This window comes from Sitophilus oryzae, unplaced genomic scaffold (assembly GCF_002938485.1).
Source record: "Sitophilus oryzae breed Bouriz unplaced genomic scaffold, Soryzae_2.0 scaffold_1188_pilon_pilon, whole genome shotgun sequence".
In the NCBI taxonomy this organism is placed as follows: Eukaryota; Metazoa; Arthropoda; class Insecta; order Coleoptera; family Curculionidae; genus Sitophilus; species Sitophilus oryzae.
The window spans coordinates 394,279-416,825 of record NW_022145824.1 but is presented as its reverse complement, the minus strand read 5'-3'; the positions used below and the strand labels follow the sequence as shown (position 1 = coordinate 416,825).

General features: G+C 35.8%; 1 protein-coding gene across 2 annotated transcripts in view; it reads right to left on the bottom strand.

Moving 5' to 3' along the window:
• Positions 1-22,547, bottom strand: part of LOC115891594 (FERM, ARHGEF and pleckstrin domain-containing protein 2) — a 134,924-nt gene that overhangs the window by 72,501 nt on the left and 39,876 nt on the right. The window lies entirely within an intron of this gene.

The window sequence follows — 22,547 nt, the reverse complement described above, 5'->3', positions numbered from 1 at the left end:
AAATATACTTCAAAATTAAATACTATTGTCAGTGTTAAATTCAATAAAAAATTTATATTTAGACTTGGGCCATTTGTATCTGTATAGAAATTATTGTATCTATTCAACAATTTTTTGACACAAAGCGGAGACATATTTCAGAGAATAATATGGAAATATCGATTCTATCAGGCGTCGACATTATTGTCCCTAAATTACATTTGCAGTTCTAAATGAGCACGAAAACGGCACAATACAAGCAGGCTTTTTTAACAGATCAATATTTGGATACGCATTTTTCACACTTAACGTGTTGGTAATATGTAATATTTTTATTTATATAAACATGTATTAAAATATTCCTTGCTTAGTTGTAGTTACAACAGACGAAAGTGAAGTTGTATTGAAAGTGAAGTTTAGTGCACAATATGTATAAACGAATTGTTATTTATTTCTATTTATAAATGTTTTAAGGAGCTGACTATTTTCGTTTTTGTTGGAAATGATATTCTTGATCGACGACAAGGCCGAGCACTGCAGAGTGGTATGCCACTTCTCTTCATTTTGTGCAGTGACTTGGCAATGTCCGATTAGTATTTCAATTGTAGTCCGAAGACTACTTCTAGACCTAACCAAAAATATCATTGTTGCTTCCTTTTTGGGGGTACTGCTAAGTTTTTTAAGTCCATTATTAATCATCCGTTTCATTCCATTACTTCTTAAACTTTTTAGGGCTGTATTATTATATAGATTTATCTCTCCCATCACTGCGATCGTTAATAAGTTAAATGACGACTGTTGAAATATATTTAAACCTGTTGCCTTCTTAGCCAATCTCTCAGATTTTTTGTCACCATTACATTATGTGTGTCCTATGATCTACCCCAACGTAATCTTGTTACCGGCTCCCATCAATGTTCGATGACATTAGGTTAGGTTATGTTAGGTTGCTGGGGTTTCAGATTTTGTTTGATCCCTCACTCGGAGGCCTTGGGCCCATTGCGATACCCCTGTATTATTGTACCAAACCTTCCACTCATTCTTTCTTTGCATTAAAGCACTTCCAGCTCTTTGCATAGTTCCCGATGTCGCTGATGTTGGCTTCTGCTGCTTCCTGTAGTTCCCCCAAAAAACATTGCCTTAAAGTTTTAAAACGTCTGTATTCCAGTGCCGAATAGTGGCACATCATATTTATGCTCTATGGTTTCTTCTTCCTCTCCGCATTCTCTGCAGTAGTCATCGTTGAAAATCCTCCATCTCACAAGGTTTACCCCCGTGGTAATTTCCAGTTTTTTTTAATGGTAATTTCCAGTAATTCCAGTGATGACACCTGCAACCTACAATTATGCGTACTAGGCTTGATGACATTACTATGCAGCAAAACAATCCTGCATAGCAATTATTGCCCCATGTTATCCATGGTCCATAGAGTGGACCCTCTTGAATTTTCAGCTTTGAAAAAATATTTTACAGCCCTTCCTTTTTAATCCGTCTTATAAAGTTATTAATTAAACCTTCAGATACAGTCTCACCTTCTCCATGAACGTCTCCATCTTGTGGGGCTTACAGGGCCGTCATTATTGATATAGAAGGGTTTAAATTAAGATACCTGAGGCGCAGTACAGCTGTTGTTGTCACCTCGGCAAAATAGATATCTAAGGGTGGCATAGATTCTCTAACATTACTTCCATCGTCCTTATTGGTGTTGTCCGAAGCTTCGTAAAGAATAGTCTTGGGAATAATTATTTTCGCTTTATTTCCTGGGACAACCCTTGCCTTAGAATATATTACGTGAGAAAACTATTTGATCAAGATATACAGCCATATAGATCAAGTCAAAATACTACTCATTTTAAACTAACGCTGAAAGTTATATTTGTCTGCCAAATAATGACAAGAACTAAAATTAAGACTAACTCGGATTTATATAAATTTAGTCAGTCCTGTTGATATAAAAACAGGAGGCCACAGTTGCATAAAGTCGGCCTAAATATGTTTTATAAGAAACATTATTAATTAAAACAATTAAAATAACAATCGGGTCGACGTGAACAAATGCGAGCAACTGAAGGTTAAGTTCATCGCGGTCATCGCCACAGGTTAGTGGAATTATATAGTAAACTGTTTAACTACGTAATCGCCGATGATCAGCGATGCCAAGATTGATATAAAAGAGTATAAAGATCATAGCGAGCAGGGTTGTAACTACCAGACAGTGAGTATAGTAGTTAGTCAGGATGATAGTCTTGCAGTTAGTTAGTTAGTCTCAGAGTCCTCCACCTCAGCTGGAGAGAAGCAGCTCGACTGTGAAAGACACGGAGGGCCAAACCCCAACCGTGGAAGGGTGTATACCCTCGTAGGAGGTAGATGTCCTCCTCGGAGGAAGAACATCTGTTGTCAGGATGGGATCCTGTCGCCCCAATAATAGGAAAATCCCCATGTATGATGAGTTATAGGGTTGCAGTTGAGGGTTGGAACCTTTGGTGTTACACAGCAAAATAAAAACACTAAATCACCACAATACACCAAAACACTTTTACTTTTACACTGGATGCGCGTTTCGCTAACCATGTAAGTCTCATTCAAGTCTCAAATTACAGGCAATTAGATGCATATGAAAGCATCAGAATTAATAAATGTAAAGATAGTATGAACAGAGACAACGGTCCAATTCCTTCAAGTTCTTTGTTCCTACTACTCTAGTGGCGGAAATCTAACTGTTACGCTCAGTGGGCTCTGACTCGGTTGGCTAGATTTTGCCACGCCCACTCGGTGCCCACTGGGCGAGTATATAAACGCTCAACTTGTAGATTGTACTTTAGTTTATAATCATCTGCTGATGATGCTAACATGGTTAGCGAAACGCGCATCCAGTGTAAAAGTAAAAGTGTTTTGGTGTATTGTGGTGATTTAGTGTTTTTATTTTGCAGTTATAGGGTAACTCAAAAAAGTGGGCACAACAGATTTTTAAGGTCGCGGTGATTAACCCCCCTCCCACTCATTCTACATTGTATATTCAAGTCTCAGAGTGTCAGAGCCTCACAGATCATGATCGGATTCATATAAAAGTATATGTGTATCTCTTGTAGTATACTAATAAAGCAGATTTGGATTCCCAATTTCATTTATTTGGTGTAGTTAATACTATTTAATTAATAAATATATTTTTTATATCATGATCAAAAGGGTACCTAGTACCTATGTGGCCCTAGCCGTAAACCCCTAGACTCGGATCGTGACAATAGCTTTGTTCGCACAGCAAAATATCTAACCGATGGTCAATATGTTTCTACGGATCGTTGGTTTCCAACTGATCTCAAACCTGGTTGTGGATTACACTTCTGCGAACGATCAATCGAAATCAAATGTCAAAAGTCCGAAAATGACATGACAATTAACCTTTGACAGTTATTTATTATGATTGAATGTAATAAAATAAATATTTTTCTTGTGTTTTCATAAATTATTTTTGTAATATTAAATATTATTAAGAGAGAGAGAGAGAGGTATTGATTTATAGAGCGCGTCAACAGCGGGGGTTTTTTAGCGCTCAATAATAAGCTTTATTTAATATGAGGTTATTTTAAATTATTTTAAGTTAGAAATTAAAGTTTTTTCGTTATTTTGATGCTGTCTAAGAATTCCATAACTTTATTAATCTTTGAAATGTTAAAAGGCGCGAAAATATTCTCATAGGTAACAGCATTAAAGAATCTAGACCTATGGGAGGCAACAGGTAAGCATTCAAAAAGAATGTGTCTCATTGACATTAAGTTATTGCATAAGGTGCATTTCGGATGGGGTTTATTTCTGATAATATGTGATTTGGTAAGATATGAGTGTCCTGTGAGGGTTCTAACAACTTTACAGAAAGATCCTCGTTCAAGAGAATATATATTTTGATACAGATGAAGAAGTTGCATATGTGATCTAAGTTTATTAGTTCACTCGAGGATGTCCCATTCATTTTGAAGTATACTGAAGTACACTTTTTTGTGGAAATTTCTGAAAACAACAACGGATGGAGTTCCTTCAATATTTTGTAAGAGCGTTGCCTCGTTAGCCAGTTTGTCTGATCGGTCATTATCAGCAATGTCAGAGTGTCCAGGAATCTACATAAAGTTAACATTGTAGTTTCTTTCAGTAAATTTATATACTAGATCTCGAATGCTGCAGGTTAGAGAGTTTTTGGGGTTTAAAGAAGCAATACTATTGAGGGAACTAAGTGAATCAGATAGTATTAATGCTTCAATCGCTAGCATGCTCCGAATTTGGATAAGAGCCTGATAAATAGCTGTGAGTTCGGCTATTAAAATGCCAGAGAAATTAGGTAATTTGATTTTTTTATTAGCAACCGGGCTGTAAAAAGCACAGCCAAAAAAATTTGTGTAAAAACAAATATAGTCACGATATTTTTCGTCTAAAATTTGTATTAGACTAGTTTTGTAAAGATATCTGGATGTTTCCGATTTTTTTAATTTACAAAGTTCCATATTAACTGAAATAGGACCCTTCCATGGAGCTGCCCCCTCCATGGAAGGAACAATGTGTCGGAAAAAGTGGATACAGGAATATTAGGAATGTTTTGTTGAGAGGAAAATAGGTGGTATCTTATATTAATGGGGCGTTGGTATTTTGGATGAACGGTTTTTTATAGGATACAAGAGTTTAAATAATGTAGGTAAGTTCAAAATGTTTCATAAAATATAAAATATTTTTCCGCATTTAATTGTTTTAATGATGTCAATAGCAAAATATTTTGTTTTTACTCACGACAATTCGTCATCAAAAATGCACATGGCTAAAAGGCACATGGCTTTTCAGTCACAGAAAAGCTCATGAAAGAAAACGCCTTGCGTGACCATCTTCTTTATGTGTGTCGAATACTCGTCAGCGAGTAACGGCTGTGTGTATGTATGTATGTACATGGCTAAAAAAATTCTTACTAGTAGGACTGGATCTGACGATTAGAAATCAGTTGGAAACTTCAAATTTTTGTTCTGCAAATGCTGGATTTTTGTTGAGAAATCACGAATTTTGCTTCTGCGATTGATTTAAATATCATGCGCATGCGTCGGACCGTTGTAAACTATTTCTGACTGCGAACGAAGAACGAAGCTGATAAAGACATTTCAGCACGCTCCACCTGATAGGATAAAATAGATAAAATATTTTATTTGGATTATTTCCTTCCTGTTCCTTTTATAAGTATATTTCACTTCTGTCAAATTATCTGTACATAAATCTGTTACGGAGGACGATGGGTTGAATCTTATTAAAAAGTTCCGATCGCGCCTAAAAGGCGGTGCCGACTCTTTAATAACCGTAAAGAGAAGCCGGATGTGAGAGCCGTGTTCTTTTTCAGTTACCGCGACGATTTCGAGGCTTATTTACGGAACGTGACAGTTTTTACGACTGCCATCCGTTAGTCCTGTTTACACTAAGTCGGATTCAAACGTCAGCCGAAATAGAATAAGACTTGTACCTATCGAAATCCCCCAGACAATAGACGACTTTTTTACGAATTCGTTTGGGAAATCGTTAATGGAACTAGATGGAACATATGGGTTTAATCTTAGCATCTTCAATTTAAAAGTGTTTTTACATATTATACAGCGTACTTCAATGTTCCGTGGACATAGAACTACTCCACAAAACGATGGATGGCTAACAAATCTCTAGAATGGTGCATAAATTTATTAGGAGATAGACAAATATATTGTACTACTGCCATTACTCGCTGACGAGTATTTGACACGCATCAGAAGATGGTCACGCAAGACGTTTTCTTTCATGAGCTTTTCTGTGACTGAAAAGCCCGATACGTGATGGCATTACTCTTCCGCACTCCGGACATTCAAAAATCTCATTACTTTGATGCCTCTTAAGTTTTTGGTTGGCGTTGTTGACTGAGTTTACAATTCTTCTCCATTGTGTGTTTCTTCCTCCCACTGATTCTTCACATGTTCATCCCCTTTAAGTTTTCATGGAAAATATCCTTGTATCTTTTGATTTGTCCACCCTCTTACCCTCTACAAGTGGCTCAGTGTAATCTACGGCTCGGTGTAAAGAATTTTTTCATGGTAAAGAATATTTCGGTAGGCGGTTTTCTTGCATCCTGCATACGTGGCCAGCTCATCTTAAGCGGGATTTAGTAATCATGACTTCAGCGCTCTCGCAGCTATCTTAAAAACTGATACGTCTGAGACATGGTGGTACTATTTGATTTGGTTTGGACTTAACAGTTGTCTAAGGTCTCTGTTGCAACTTGTTTAACGCGTTCGTGTGTCGGCGGTAAGGCACCCAAGCTTCACTTCCATATAACATGATGGGGATTATTATTGTTCGGTACACGGCAAGTTTCGTTTTTGTGCTCAAGTCATGATTGTAGAAAACCCTGTCTTTTAATTTACAGAATGCTCTTGAGACGCTGCTAATTCTGTGCTGAATTTCAGAGTCGATATTGGCCTTTTCCGAAAACAAACTGTCGAGGTAATTGAATTCCGCTACATATTCCAACAGGTCTTCTCGGATTTTTATAGCACTGTTATGATTTTCCGAGGGAGTGCACCTGATTTTAGTTTTATCGATGTTCAGCTTAAGGCCCAAAACCTCGTATGACCAGGTATATGTATTCAGCATTTCTTGTAATTGCTGTAACGTTTTTGCAATTAGAGCGCAGCGTATTGAAGTTCTGTGATGAATTTTGTACGTGTTTTTACCCTGACTCTTTTTATGTTGAACAGATCGCCGTCATATCTGTATCTAACGCCATTTCCTCTATCTAATTCCTCCTCTATCTAATTCCTAATTTCCTTGTATCTAATTCCTCTTTCCTGCAGTTTACTGTCCACTATAATAGAGAGCGCTGCCATAAATATGTTGAAAAGAAGAGGCGATAACAATTATCCCTGGCTAACTTCTGTATTTGTTAGGAAGGGGTCGCTCAGTGATCCACGATGTGACACTCTAGACTTGTTGTTACTATGGAGGCTTTTACATACTCTAAGAAATTTGTTGGTTACCCCGAACTTTTGCATAATTGCCCAAAGTGCATCTCTGTTTATAGAGCCGAAGGCTTTTGTTGGTTCGATGAATACAACATAAAGTTTACTCTGCTGCTCCTTTACTTTTTCCTGTAGCTGGCACGGAGAATATGGAATCAAAGGTACCGCGGTTGATACGAAAACCCGTTTGCGATTCTGGGAGGATTTTTTCTATATGTGAGTGCAGGCGGTTTGATATAATTTTTGCAAGCACTTTTCCTCCGATAGCCAGTAGTGAAATACATCAGTAGTTACCGTAGTGATGCACTTCCTTTGTTCTTAAATATATTCATTATATTCGTGTTGCAAAAGTCTTGAGGTACCTCTCCGCTTTCCCATATCACATCGAAGAGAGCCTTAAGGTGACCAATAAGTTCTTTATTTGCACACTTATAGATTTCCGCTGGAATCGCGTCACAGCCAGACGATTTGTTGTTTTTAAGTTATTTTATGGATGCCTTTTTTTCCTGTTCCGTTATTGGGATATCTAATATACCGATGCTGTTATACCAAGGTATTGTGTTTCCATATTGGGGATGTTGTCTTGGTTAAGGATATGGCTGTAATGCTCTTTCCAGATTTCTGATTTGCTCTTCCCCTTTTATAAGTTCGCCGTTTTGACCCTGATTGGGCAATTTACGCATTGCAAATAACGCATGGGTGAGGGGTGTTAATAACTTTAATACCCACATTAAAAATTATAAAGAACTATTAAGTTATTAAAAGATTAAGGGAGTATTGTCTTGAAATGATAAAACACAAGGTATATTTCAACAGTTAATTATAAAAACGATCGACTACACCTTGTGTTTTCGCATATGTACCGATAAATAAAAAATATTTTTTAAAGAATTCTGCCTAATTAAACTAGGTAATATTAAGTATAAAAATCAACAAAAAAAATTGGGTGAGCACCATGTGTGCAAATTTTAAGTGAAACTTCTTCTTAGTTTCGTCTATCTGTCTGTCCGTCCGAGGACTCCATTCGGGTACCCCTATCTACGTGCCGAGTTTGGTTCCAATCAACCCATAATTAAGAAAAATCCTGATGATTTCGTCTATTTAGAGGCAACGATTCGAAAGGTCAAGGGCGTCATCCTGTAGCCCGTCCCCAATTATGCCAAAATCAACCCACATTTTTCTTTAATATCGAATCGTTAGTCTCACACTGATAAAGATGTAAAGAAAACGTCGGCGTCGTATCAAACTTTTTCGAATAGGATCGTGTGCACCGTCGCTCACATTGTCTACCCGCCAAATTTGGTCGCGATTGGACAACATCAACTTTTTGACGTTTCCATTATTGATGGGGTTTCACAGTGCACGAAACGTCGTCAAATTTCATGAAAAGATAGGGCTCTTCTAGCCTCGTTTACATTCCGAGTTTCATCCCCCTAGCTCATGCATATGGCACGAGTTACAACGCTTCAAAATCGATACCATTTTTGTGACGCTTGGCGACCTTGGTTTGACGCTTCACGTAACGCTAGCTCGTGTGTCCACCGTCTTGAATTTTTACTCCCATCGCGCGTAACGTGTTTCACTTTAATAATGGGTTTCACTTCAATGCAGTTTCACTTCAGTAAAAGAATTAGAAACTTAACTAAGAGGTCAGAAATTAACAAATAAAAGAATTGCAAAACTAAGAATTTAGAAAATAGAAATAGAAAAATAGAAATGCAACGCAAAATAGAAAAGAAACTTCACTTCAAATATGCGCACATAGTGTACACACAATTTTTTTTAAATTCACAATTAAGTTTTTAAAAATTAAGCTATAGATAGTTTTTTTACAAGAGATGTAGTAAATGTAGTACAAAAATTCAAAAATGTAGTAAATACTAGAAGGAACATTTGAACCAGTAGGGTCCAAAAAAACTGCACATTTGTCCAGGAACCGAAGATTTTGTCATTCCGCCGTTTTTTCTTCTAATTGACAGTATCTACATTTAGCTTTGTCTGTAAACCCTGCATCAGCATATCGAACTTACAATACCTTAGTAGTAGATCCACTACAGGTTTGCAGCTCTGCTGTATTTAGGAATATTTAGCAACAACAACTGAGAGATAAATTATTATCAAATAAATAGTATCCACGCGAACCCACTTGCTATTTATTTTATGGTAATGTCCTTTTTGCACACTGCATTTGCGCCTAACAGGGACCAAACTATGCACCTATCATTTTAATTAATTCGTATCACAATTTATATTTTGTACGCGCTTCCGTATTCTGTATGCGTACCGTAGAAGAAGAACTGCTGCTTAGTAAGTGTACGCAAATAGAAGAGCGCGTATAAACACAGAGTTTATAAACTTTTATTTCTGAATTGAAGAGGAAGTAGGTACATGTTAAAATGTCGACAATATAATCTTAAATAATATTTATTTGGAGGAAAACTAAACATCCAAAAAATCATTTCTTTTATTCAGAATTGCTTTTTTCGTTGTCTGTTTTCAAAGAACATTTTTGGGACGAATTCTTCAGGATTTTAAATATGGAAATTCAAATTTTAAAAAATGCACATTTAAGGTTCACTAAGAAGTGTTACTGTCTTATTAACAGTTTCAAATAAATTTGCAGAGATAAGAACATGCTAAAATATTCGACAATATACCGGGTGCGCCTCAAAAGTGGCTCACCCCTATAACTTTTTTATTTTTGCAGAAAAAAAAACGACATTATGTTAATGTATGACATAAATTGGGACGCATTTAATCGTTTATGGTCACTTCCTGTTTCACCCGAAATGATGAGAACTTCCGATTTTTAAGTGGGACTCTCGGTATACTGTTACTTTATTCGATAGAAAATGACACTTTGAATAGAATGACATATCATGTCAACTTTTAACATTTCCGCTTAAAAAATCGTATTTTAAATTTCAATCTAGAGTGCTACGGCTGTGTTAAAAATACTAATTTTTAATCAAAGGGCTTTGGAAAAATATATTTGTATGTCTAATGTTTTACGTGTCTTGTCCTGGCTGGTTAAAAGATGCCCAATTCGTATTTTTCATCATATCTCAATTTTTTCAAATGGAACAAGATTGGCTCGTTAGCATATTTGGAAAAAACATTTTTTACGAATAATTTGGCACCACACACTTGGTATGGAGAGACAAATTGTCGTTATGAACCGCACGTTACAATTTCAAATAAACCATATGCGAAACTATCAAAAGTTGACATATGATATGTCATTCTATTCAGAGTGTCGTTTTCTATCAAATAAAGTAATAAAATACCGAGGGTCTTATTTAAAAGTTGTAGTAATTTCCGGTGAAACAGGAAGTGACCAAACACAATTGAATACGTCAATCAATCCTAATTTATGTCATATACTAACATATCAAATCTCGTTTTTTTATCTGCAAAATTAAAAAAGTTATAGGGGGAAGCCACTTTTGAGACGTCTATGACTTTAAACACAGTCTAAAACTTAAAAAAAGTCTGCGACGTTAAAACCAGGCAACCAATCAGGACATGGATTTCATCGTTTACATGATACGTGCACTTATTATTGCAAATCATGCACCGATGAGGGGTGCTAAAAATTTTAATACCCACGTTAAATATTACAAAGAACCACTAAGTTGTATGATACAAAAGAATAGGGGTGCATTGTCTTGAAAATGAGAGACAGGGTATATTCGGTTAATGAAAAAAAAAAACGGTCGACTACCCCTTATATTTTCGCATTAAACTACGTAAATAAAACATTAAGAACTAATAAAAATGTTTAAACAAAAAGTGCGTTGATGACTTTTACTGATACATGAACAAAAAATAGTGCCTTATATACATGCTTCACCACAATACACCAAACTTTTAAACATTGGACGCGCATTTCGTTAACCATGTTAGCATCATCAGCAGATGGTTAAGATCTGAAGCTTTAATCATCTGCTGACATGGTTCTAATATTCATGATGCTAACATGGTTAGCGAAACGCCCGTCCAGTGTTTAAAAGTAAAGCGTTTTAGAGTACTATGGTGAATTAGTGTTTTATTTTGCCGTTGTAACACCAAAGTCTCTAACCCACAACTGTAATCTACGTGCTTAAAGCAATTTCGTTCGAAAAGACGAAATTTTCCTTCTCATAAAATATAATAAAACATTTTTCCTTTGTATCATAAATTATTTTCTAAATACCGGTTCGGACTGTATATTGTACTCGATATACCCATATGGTAACCAGTATTAATGTGCCTCCATAGTGCACCGGCTTCCTGCTTCTCGCTATATCGCGGCAGAGTAGCGGGGAAAATAGAGGAACAACATTATGCGCGTGGCCATAGTGCACCGGTCAGCCAGCTTCAACCAGCTTAAACTGCCTTTACCCGCTTTTAACGGAATAAATTATTGTTTCCTTTTGTTGCTTGCGCGCTTCACCCGCTCAACAGTTTTATCACAGCTACACCATTTGAACTTCCCCTAGGACATGCAAGACCTTGTCGTTGGTGGGGAAGCTCCTTGTCAGGTGCTGGAGGAATCTCCTCTAGCACTTTAGCTCGGTCTAAGAAGCATCTCATTGTCTTGTCCCTAGCTGTATTGCCGCTATTGCTGGACAAGTGAAAATGGCGGTGCTGCCAAAGGATTTCCCAGAGGTTGCTCTGACCACCGACCAGCAAACGTCTCTAGAAGAGGCTATACTGGACGAAGTAGTGGCGATCGGATCGCAACATAACGATCTACAAAATGTGGGTCAACTGCGTTTTGCGAGGATACACTTTCGGGTGGGCATGATCCTCATAGATTGTGTATCTCAAGAATCGGCGAATTGGTTGGTGGAAATCCCACCTAAGCTTAAAAAATTGGCAAGAGCCGGAACTGGTTGCAGTGAAGGGAGAACACATCCCTAAAGGGGCGGCCATAACGGTCTTTCTGCCGGGGAACAAGGGGAAAGACACCACCTACCTGCTGAGCCTTATCCAAGGTCAGAACTTCAATGTTCATCAACATCGAGTTGGCGAGTCATCAACTCGAGGGAGGAGGGTCATTGTCAGGTCCTCACAATAGGAATTGACCTCAAATCCAAGGAGGCAATAGAGAAAGAGGGACATATCCTCTATTATGGATCCGGGACAACACCGGTATCAGGTCTAAGGAGAGACCAAGTTAAAGAGGTGGAGAAAATGGAGACAGATCCTCCAGCCTCCACCTCACGGGTTCCTCAGCCGGAGGCAAGCTCCTCGACAGTGAAGAGCGGCACGGAGGGCCAAACTTGGAGGAGGATGGGTAATACCCTGTCCCCTCTACAATAGGGGTATGATGAGTAATAGATTGTGTGACGACTCAAGGAAGGAGGGCACAATAGATCTTTAAGGTCGCAGTGATTAACCCCCCTTTTACTCATTCTACATTCTACTCCTTTTAAAACCAATATAACTCCTTCGCTCCCCCAAACTTAATCTACCCTGCTCGGCTCATTTCTAAACTTCCAATAAAGGTTATGCTCGAACACAATTCAAGCTATTTACTTACAAAGTTATTAAGAATTAGTCGATTCTAATCATAACCATCTTGTGTACATCTATACATTTTGAAAATTGCAGCATTTTTTAAACGTTTTTCAATTTTGTTTGAAATATACTGATAGTTTCTTTCTCCATGCGGAAATATTATGGTATGATATTTACCAAATTCAAAACGAGACCGATTAATTTCATGAACGCGAGTAGTACTTTTTGTATCAGTTTAATATGAACATTGCACTAGCTAATAAAAAGACATAATAGATCTCCACGGAATAGCCCCATGATGCGAAATGACATTTCCGCTTCCTGCAAGCGGTTGTTAATGACCGCTACCTGCTTCAATGGCGCAGGTTCAAAAAGCGATAAGACCTGCCGCGAAATAAGCCGGCCACCGAAAAGCGGAAAGCCGGTGCACTATGGAGGTACCTTTAGTTATGTCCAATTTTACAGATTAGTCAGTAAATTTTGTGAGTGATTATTGAAATACATGACTTTTGCGTCATGCTCTATGTTTCAGAGCCGCCATGGAGAGTGTCGCATCGAAAATATTCTCTTTCAGAACAAAAAATATATCGTTATCATTGGAGAAACAAATAATGAATGTAAATAAAGAAAGACAAAGAAAAAAGGGTGGTGACTGAAAACAATGAGAAATGGGGTGGATTTCAAAGCGCAATTATACAACCGGTCGATGAACTCGCACTACAATTTCGCGTATGTACGTTGAATAGACGGTTATCCGACGAATTTTCACATAAAGACGACGGATAATCGCTATCATTATTTGCTTTTCCTTTTAAATTACGCGGAATACCTGATAAAGTGCATCTGTTTTTTGTTCGTATTATTAACCCTAGAATACTAAACAAAAAAGACAAAACCGCAAATAATAACCATCCGTAAATTTTATAATATTTTCCTAACAAATCAGATATAAAGTATAAAGTGCAATTAAAACAGGGTTGCCACCTTTTGTAGTTAATAAATAGGGACAGCAATTATTGTGCAACCTTTTTTCAAAATTTTATGTGCTCATTGAATTTTGAAATAATATTTAATGCCTTTTTGCGTTAACTTAAAAAAACTATTCGAAATTTATAAATAATTATGAAAAAATAAAAAGTTGAAAACAAAATTAGTAAACAATCAATTAAATCTAAAACAATTAGAGCAAACCTAAACAAAATCAAAAGCTTCAACAAACATTTTTTGGCAAAATAAAACACTAATTCACCACAATATACCAAAACACTTTAAAATATAACATACTTAGTATACACAAGCATAAAAAAGCCTTAACCCCTACAAGTGCACAATAGTTGCACAATAGTTGAAATTTTATAAGCTAATTATTAGGCTATTTCTATCTGACTACGCAAGTTGTTCTCCAGTATGAATGTAAGGACCTCAGAGTAAGGTAAGGACCTACTGTGGCAAGACAAGGTTGCACAATAGTTGATTGTTTTATAAGCTAATTATTAGGCTATTTCTATCTGACTACGCAAGTTGTTCTCCAGTATGAATGTAAGGACCTCAGAGTAAGGTAAGGACCAACTGTGGCTTAACTATAGATTTTGTTATAAATAACATTCTATAAAATATACATGTAGGTGCTAATATATTTCTTTTAATATTGATACAAGATAAACACTATCTAGTGAGCGATAATTCCTTGGTAAATAAATACCTCCGCCTATTCTACTACAAAGTGTAAACTTTAAAACAAGTGCAGGTATGCCTTAGTCCAAATGTTTAGTTAGCATATAAACACATTTATGTCGTACGCAACTTGATCATAAAAATCAAGTCAAATAAAATTAAAAGTCAATTCTAGTGTGAATTTTCGTTGCATTTATGTCAAATAAGAAAATGAAAGACTAAATATAAATAATTCAATTTTTAGTAATTAACAATTCTTCCCGGTGTTCAAACGTTAGAAATTGAACGTAATCGGATAAATAATTTTAAATCGAAACAGAATTTTGAGCACATCTTAATTATAGGTTAAATATCAAAAACGCATAGCTAAACTATTTTTTACGCGTTAAAAATATTTTTATTTGTTATACGTAAAAAACTATTTGTTACGCATAAAAAACTATTTTATTTCGTGTTAAAAAATAGTTTTTTAATATATTACTTTTTCAACATTTCAAACTACACTTTTTCAAACATGTCTTGGGTTCGGAAAATTACATATGTTACTGTTGAAAACTACATAAACTACATTACATGTAGTTAATTGACGTAGATAGTGTAGTTTATGTAACTTTCAAATATCAAAGATTTGAGGCAGGTTTTGGGTTATAACATGTTGAAGATGAGTTGAAGATTTAGAAAAGAGAGGAAATATGGCTTTAAATACAGCCTTTATATCGCCGATAAGGCGTCAAACATTATTTACACCCCCCATACAGAGAAATTTGTATTTTATAATAATTTTAATATATTTAGTTATTCATTATATTTTGTTTTTTATGTGAATTGATCACTTTCTAATTAAATAAATAATTTATGCATTACATGTTTCATCAAAATTATCATTTTTATTTATAATATTGTTCTTCTGTCGTAATAACAATATATAGTTTACTGAAGTACAGTTCATGCCAAAATAAACGTTTAGTCGCGTGATTAAGCTTGACCTTTTGATTTTAATCAAAATATTATTTTAGAAAACAAAAATAAATTAATTATAAATATACAAACAGTTATTATTTACATCAACAAAACTCACCTTCTTAACAACACTTAAGGGACATTAAGGGCCATTCATTACTACCGCTTTCCCGTTCAAAATATTCTAATAAAGTTGCGATGAGTTTTTTTACGGCTATTAAGCTATCTTGTACACTTCGCACTACAAGAGGTTCTAAAAAGAACAATGTTCGACTGCAAGGTCTGTTAGTAAACATTTTCAAGCTTAAAGTATCAGACACTATTTATTTAAACCAAAAACTCGTAATACAAAACTAAAGTGTCAAAACGAATAACAATGTCGGAAAATAAATAAATAAATGTGGCAACTTGACATGTTTTACAGCCGAGCTACCAACTGAATTCCGAGCGCGAAATTTAAATTCCAGTTAGTCAGCACGGCGCCGAATATGTCCATGATTGGCAACAATGAATTTAAAAATCGCGCCCATGATTACGTAACTAAAAGTTTAATTGATATGAAATACAATTTTCATGTAGTTAATGAACGAGAAAAGACGTAATTTTTGGCAGAAAAACTACACGTACTTAATCAGGTAAATTACGTCTTAATTAACTACTTCCGAACCCTGAACATGCCCGTCAAATCCTTCAATTTGTTAGCTGTTAGTAAGAAACAACAAAGAAAGCCTCCTATATTTTTACCTCCACATTTAATAATAATAATAATAAATAACGCTTTATTGTACAAAAAGCCAAAATAGCTTCGTCGACAAAGCATTTACAAATCAAACAAAAGCACAAAAAATATACAAATAATAAAAAAATCATACAATTCAAAAAAAATTAGTCATTAAAATTACAAATAGAACATACACGGACATTGCAGAACACAAAAAAAGGCATATCAATAAAATTTTGCAATAGAAAAAATTACAATAGGAAATGGATATAATCGTTTAAGAGTTATAAAATATTAAATACTAGACTTTTAACCAGTGTGTGAGATGATCAAAATTTTAAAATTCAAAATTGTGCATGATTATCTAAACATCAACAAAAAAGTCGTTTACCGCATATAGGGCTCTCTCCAGTAAGTATGATTTCAGAGCCTTGCGACAATTTGAAAATATATTCTTTGTGGCAAAAATATTATTAAGGTACAAAATAATTTATGATATTATTTTAGACCGGCGTTTATATTATACAAAGTTTATATTTTTAACCAAGGCATCAGTAAAAACGACTAACCGGCGGCGTTACAGCTCCCTAATTAGGAAAAGTGCCTTGGCCTAATGTGGGCAGACGGTTAACGACTATATTAAATACAGTTTCTTTTTTTAAGCTATGCGGACTTGTAGGCGGCCGCTTAGCATTGGAAAAACTAGTTTTAATGCTAGAAGGAGCGTTTCGTAATACAAACTGCTCGTCGTTGGCTCGATGATGTAAGCCTTTATATGTATATTATCTGCGGAAAATATTAAAGAGAATGGTAAAGTAAATAGTTTTTCGTAGCACTTATACTATAAGGTATATACCGAGTAAGAACGAAATCATTGCACAATCTACAATCTGATAGCCTTTATCGAATAAATTTGCAATTTAGGTTCAATATATAGTTCATCAAAATTAACTAACTTCCGGTTTAACCGGAAATAAATCTAAGCGAATGATTTTAAATATATTCCTGTATATTTTTACATAACTATACTAACAGCCTTAAATTCTATTTGCAATCACCTCGAACCGCTTTCTAAAATATAACTCAAAAGTAGCGAAGGGAATATTCGAATACAAATAGAAATATTCGATTCTGGCATATATTCTAATTCATTCGATTCTCAACGAATTATTCGAATACTAAAAATAGTCGAATTTCGGATACTGCGAGTTTTAATTGCCTATGGTCGAGAGAGAAACCAAAATAGATGCTTTTTAGATTTATATCTATCTAATAAAGTGGAAGAAATACGAATTTCCACTAGCCAAGGTACAAGGAATACACGAATACTAATGATAATGCCTATACTAGACTAATAATGCCTTATACAGAAAATATTGTCAAGATATACAAAAAAGCAGAAGCGAGAAGCGTGTAGTACGAGTATATAAAACAACCCCAGAATTTCCAACTGGCAAAGGGTTACGATAGGGGCACGTGATATCTCCAAAGCTGTTTACAGCAACACTTTCGTTAGTATGGAATACATTATGTGGATGAAACCCAAATCTTATCAAAGAAGAAAACATTCGATCACAATCAATCAACCAGTCATGACCCATGCGTGCGAAACTTGGGCACTTCAACCGGACAATATAAGGACAATGCAGGTGGCACAACGCTTGATGGAACAAAATATGCTAAGAATATCCAAGAAAGACCGCAAAAAAGTAGAGTGGATACGACAAAACACCCAGGAAATAGATGTCATCCACAGAATCAAATCCCTCAAGTGGAAATGGGCCTGGCAAGAAGGAACAGATGGACCACAAAAATTACAGCATGGTATCCACCAGGAATTAAGAAACCTAGAAGAAAACACTAAACCTAAATTGGGATCAAGACATTATGAAATTAGCAGAGATAACTTGAGCCCTCACAGCCAACAGCATAGACTGCAATGGGTCCAATTACAAAGAGATTATCTAAATATGTGAGGGAGGTACCATATAATTGGAAATGGTTGAATAAGCTCAATATGATGACAATGAAAAAAGTGATTTATTTGATATATTTTAAAAACCATTCATTGATTTTGCACTTACATTACATTACAGGTAATAAATATTGCGATTTTTATAATTACTGTCTCAAAAATAGCTGAAGATGACATACATATTGTTGTTTTTTGATGATTAAAAAACTCACAGTAGTATAATATAAAGTAATACTACTAATGTGTTTGGCACATCGTGTATTTGACACACAGTAATGGAATAGCGGTTAATGATAAATCTTATCATTAAACGCTATTTATTTATTTATTCATCGTATGGCTCGTACACATGGAATAAAAACAATACAATGTTCATAAATATAAAACAAAACATCAGAAAAGTACAAACACAACAATATAAGGACGAACAGAATGTAAAAAAGTATGTATATCAAATATTTACACTCATAGAATCAATCCAGTCGACTGCTGTCTGAGGAAGATCAAGGAAGTCATTTACTGTGCCAGTGCGATAAGCCGTCATCTCGCAATCCTGCACTATGTGGCGGATGGTCTGGTTCCCCCTGCCGCAGCTGCACAATGGATCAGCGATCTTTTTCCATTTATGAAGCGAGTCTCTACATATTCCGTGGTTTGAACGTATCCTATTAGCGATTTTCCAAACACGACGTGGTAGATCGAAACCAGCAGGTTTGTTATCAGGGTTTAGGCGAAAACTCACTTCTGGGGTAACTACTTGACACCACGAATGTTTCCATGTCTCGCTGATACTAAAGTTGTCATCACACAGCTTTTTGGCGGTCTTGACAGTAGGAAGTCTAGATTTAAGTCTACTCGACGATGCCGCAGTTATATCCTCGTGTATATGCGTCATAATTTTCTTGTACTCTCGAATTAGAGTCTCTTGTCTTCTTAGTTCTGGTGGTGCTATATGGCTCAGTGTTGGCAACTAGAAGGAGGGAGTAGTTTATATACAGCCCGTGATGAGACGCATGGTTGAATTCAGCTGTACATCTAGCTTGTGGGTGTGGTGGCTATTCAGCCAGACTGGTGCGCAGTATTCAGCAGTACTGAACACAAGACCCAGTGCTGCGCATCGGAGGGTGGAGGCAGTAGATACCCATGTCGATCCGCATAATTTTTGTATGATATTATTCCTGGACCTGACCTTCGCTGACGTCTTCTCCAGGTGTGGCTGATATGTAAGAGTTCTGTCAAGTGTGACACCTAGGTATGTTGGTGTGGGATTGTGCTTAACAGGGTTTCCATTGAAGTATATGCTAAGTCGGCGAGAAGCTTGCTTGTTGTTTAAATGAAAACATATACATTCGGTTTTATTTGGGTTCGGAGACAGCCTCCACTTTTTATAGTATTTCCATAATACTTCCAAGTCGTCTGTCAAGACGGCCTCCTTACGGCAAGGGCAAGGTCGTCGGCGTACGCAAATTTTCTACTGGTTGTCGTTGGAATGTCGGAAATGTAAAGGTCGAAGAGAGCCGGTGCGAGCACAGATCCCTGAGGCAATCCATTTTTAATGATCCTTTGTTGCTGTATCTCTAGTCCATTACTACACGAAAGAACCTATCGCATAACATATTATTTAGGAGAGAACTAAGTGTTCTGCAGGGGATAAGTTTTAGGAATTTATACAGTAGTTCCTCTCTCCACACCGTATCATAGGCAGCTGATAGGTCCACGAATACTGCCGATGTTTTAGTTGTCTCTGAAAGCCTGCTTCAATATAAGTTGTAAGGCTGAGGACTTGGTCAGTACAGCTACGACCTCTTCTAACTTATTAACCGCTATAATTCTTGGTTATCCCATCTCTAGTTTGTCACAGTTGAGGGTTGGAATCTTTGGAGTTACAATAGCAAAATAAAACACTAATTCACCACAATACACAAAAACACTTTATTTTGCACTATACGCGCGTTTCAATAACCAAGTTAGCATCATCAGCACATGATTAAAATAACTCACAGTAATATATAAAGTAATAAACAAAGTTTTTTGCAGTATCTGCTGATACTGCCTAACATGCTTAGCTAAACGCGTGTCCAGTGCATAAGTAAAGTGTTTTGGTATATTGTGGTGAATTAGTGTTTCATTTTGCTAGTGTGTTACTAAAATTTTATATGTGTTTAAGAAAATGGAGCGTGTAATATGTTAAAAAGCGGTCACAGTGACTATATTAAAAAAATAATATTAGGTGCATCATAAAGTTAAATAATGAAAACAAACAAATTGTTTTTATTGCTGCTAACTAATAAAAAAAAATAACTGAAATCATGAGCTATGATGCTCCAAAATTAGAGATGGTGTATATTGTATTCGCAATAAATAAACCCGAATGGTTATTTATAGTAATATATAAATTTATGTGTGAGTCACACATACGAAGTACTTCTACTAACTGATGAAGGGTTGTTATAGTTTTATTACACCGAATATTAACTTAATAAACTGTGCGCATTACTTTCAATTACGTTTGAACGTTGCAATGTAAGGTCACTAGCACTTTTTTGTTGTAAATTTTACCAATCTTTAATAAAATATTGCTAAATCATTGCTGACTTTTATAATAGAAATAAAATTTCAGAATGTCTTACATTGACATTTTTCAGTTCTGCTTCAAGTTAAACAAAAAACAAATAAGTTAGAATTAAATAATAATAAAAAATAACTTAATTAAAAATAATATAAATACCATACGATCAAAAAAACAATGTTCAAGTGGGCATTGACTTTGATCATTTATTAGGTAACTTTGTTCATATTAGACACGCTTCTACTTAATACTTTTTGATCATACTACCTGTATATCAAACACGAGATATTCTGCAATATATTCATTACAAGATTAATAATCAGATTAAACGTTTAAGTATGTTGAAATTTAGGTTATGTTAACTAGAAGGCGGATGTTAGCCAACAAAAAAGTAATTTTAATGGCTGATAGTTTAGTAATATCGAAGACTCGACGTTCTTTTAATAAAAAAAGTATTTGCATATTCCGCGAATCGGGTTTTGACGACATTTACCCACCCTAACGCCGGAAAGTTGTAAATTAACCGCCTCTATGCCGGCGAAAAGTTTTTAAACCGTTGTTAGCCCGAAAGCGACCCTTAAAAACCTTTTAAAGTTTGCCAAAGGCCAACTTTTTCCTTTCAGATGCTTCTAATAGCATTTTGTTGTATCGACGTTACGGTATATTTGTCTTAACGGTGTACTGATTGATATATTTAACATACTGAGTTAATTACAACTCGTTAACATTTTAATTGCGATAAAACGTAAACAAAGTCTTCCAGGCTGCATTTAGAGCTAATTGCATATGCGTTTAATTATTTTCATTGCATTTACGGACATTATTATTTAAGTTAATGAATATGAATCATCATATAGTCTTAGAACTTGGATAAAAGCCAGTACCTGAGACGGTTTTACAGAGGTTAGTTCTCCAACTCCAATATCAGTCGTACCCAAGTTTACGGCTCGAATGGTTGTTGTCTCGGCGTATACCGTGATGAGGTGTTCTGGTGTTTCCCCATTTTCCCCAAAGAATCTGCAACTCGAAGATTGCTCTTACTTAAATCAATTTTTGATTTTTCTCCTCTCCCTATCCTCTCCTGCCCTATCCTATCCCTTTTCCTGCTTTGGTTTTGGAAGCATCGGTATACCACGTTATGGTACGATCTTTTAACTGCTGAGCAAACGTTTCTTTCTTCCAACTCTTTGTTGCTCAATACTGCATAGAGAAATTTTTCTCAAAGCTATACATTCTCCCAAGCTTCTGAGCTGACAATTCTCTTAATACTATTTCCGTAGATATTGGCATATCTACCAATGACAATGTGTAGAGGTGTTAGGTCTGGAATGTTCTCCATTGCTGCTGTTGAACAGGCTCTCATGGCTCCTGTGATGCAGATGCATGCCACTCACTGTATTTTGCACAGATTTTCCTTTGCTATACGTTGCTTTAGTTATGGGACTCGATGCATATTAAATTAAATCTATCGAAAAAAATGTGTGTGCACTATGTGCGCATAATATAGTGAAACTTGTGATGCTTGTGATGCAGATGCATGCCACTTTCTGTATTTTGCACATTTTTCCTTTGCTATACGTTGCTTTAGTTATGGGACTCGATGCATATTAAATTAAATCTATCGAAAAAAATGTGTGTACACTATGTGCGCATATAGTGAAACTTCTTATTAACAGCTATTAAATTAAAGGATTTGAAGGACATGTTTGAAAAAGTGTAGTTTGAAATGTTGAAAAAGTAATAAATTAAAGATTAATAAATAATTTGATTTACTTCCACAAAATTTGTATTAAAATGACTGTTTGTCCGTCTGAAGACTCCATTCGGGTACCTCTATCCACGTGCCGAGTTTGATTCTAATCAACCCATAATTAAGAGAAAATTCTGATGATTTCATCCATTTAGAGGCATCAGTCCGAAACGTCGAGGGCGTCATCCTGTAGCAATTATCCCCAATTATGCCGAAATCGATCCACATTTGTCTTCGATATCATATCTTTAGTCCCACCCAGATGAAGATGTAAACGAAAACGTCGTATCCAAATTTGATGGCGATCGGACGACATGAACTTTTGACATTTCTTACGTCAAAACTAACTGTCACAGTGGAGATGGAGAGCTGACCTCTGGGGAGCCGTCTCAGATGCTGGCTTTTGC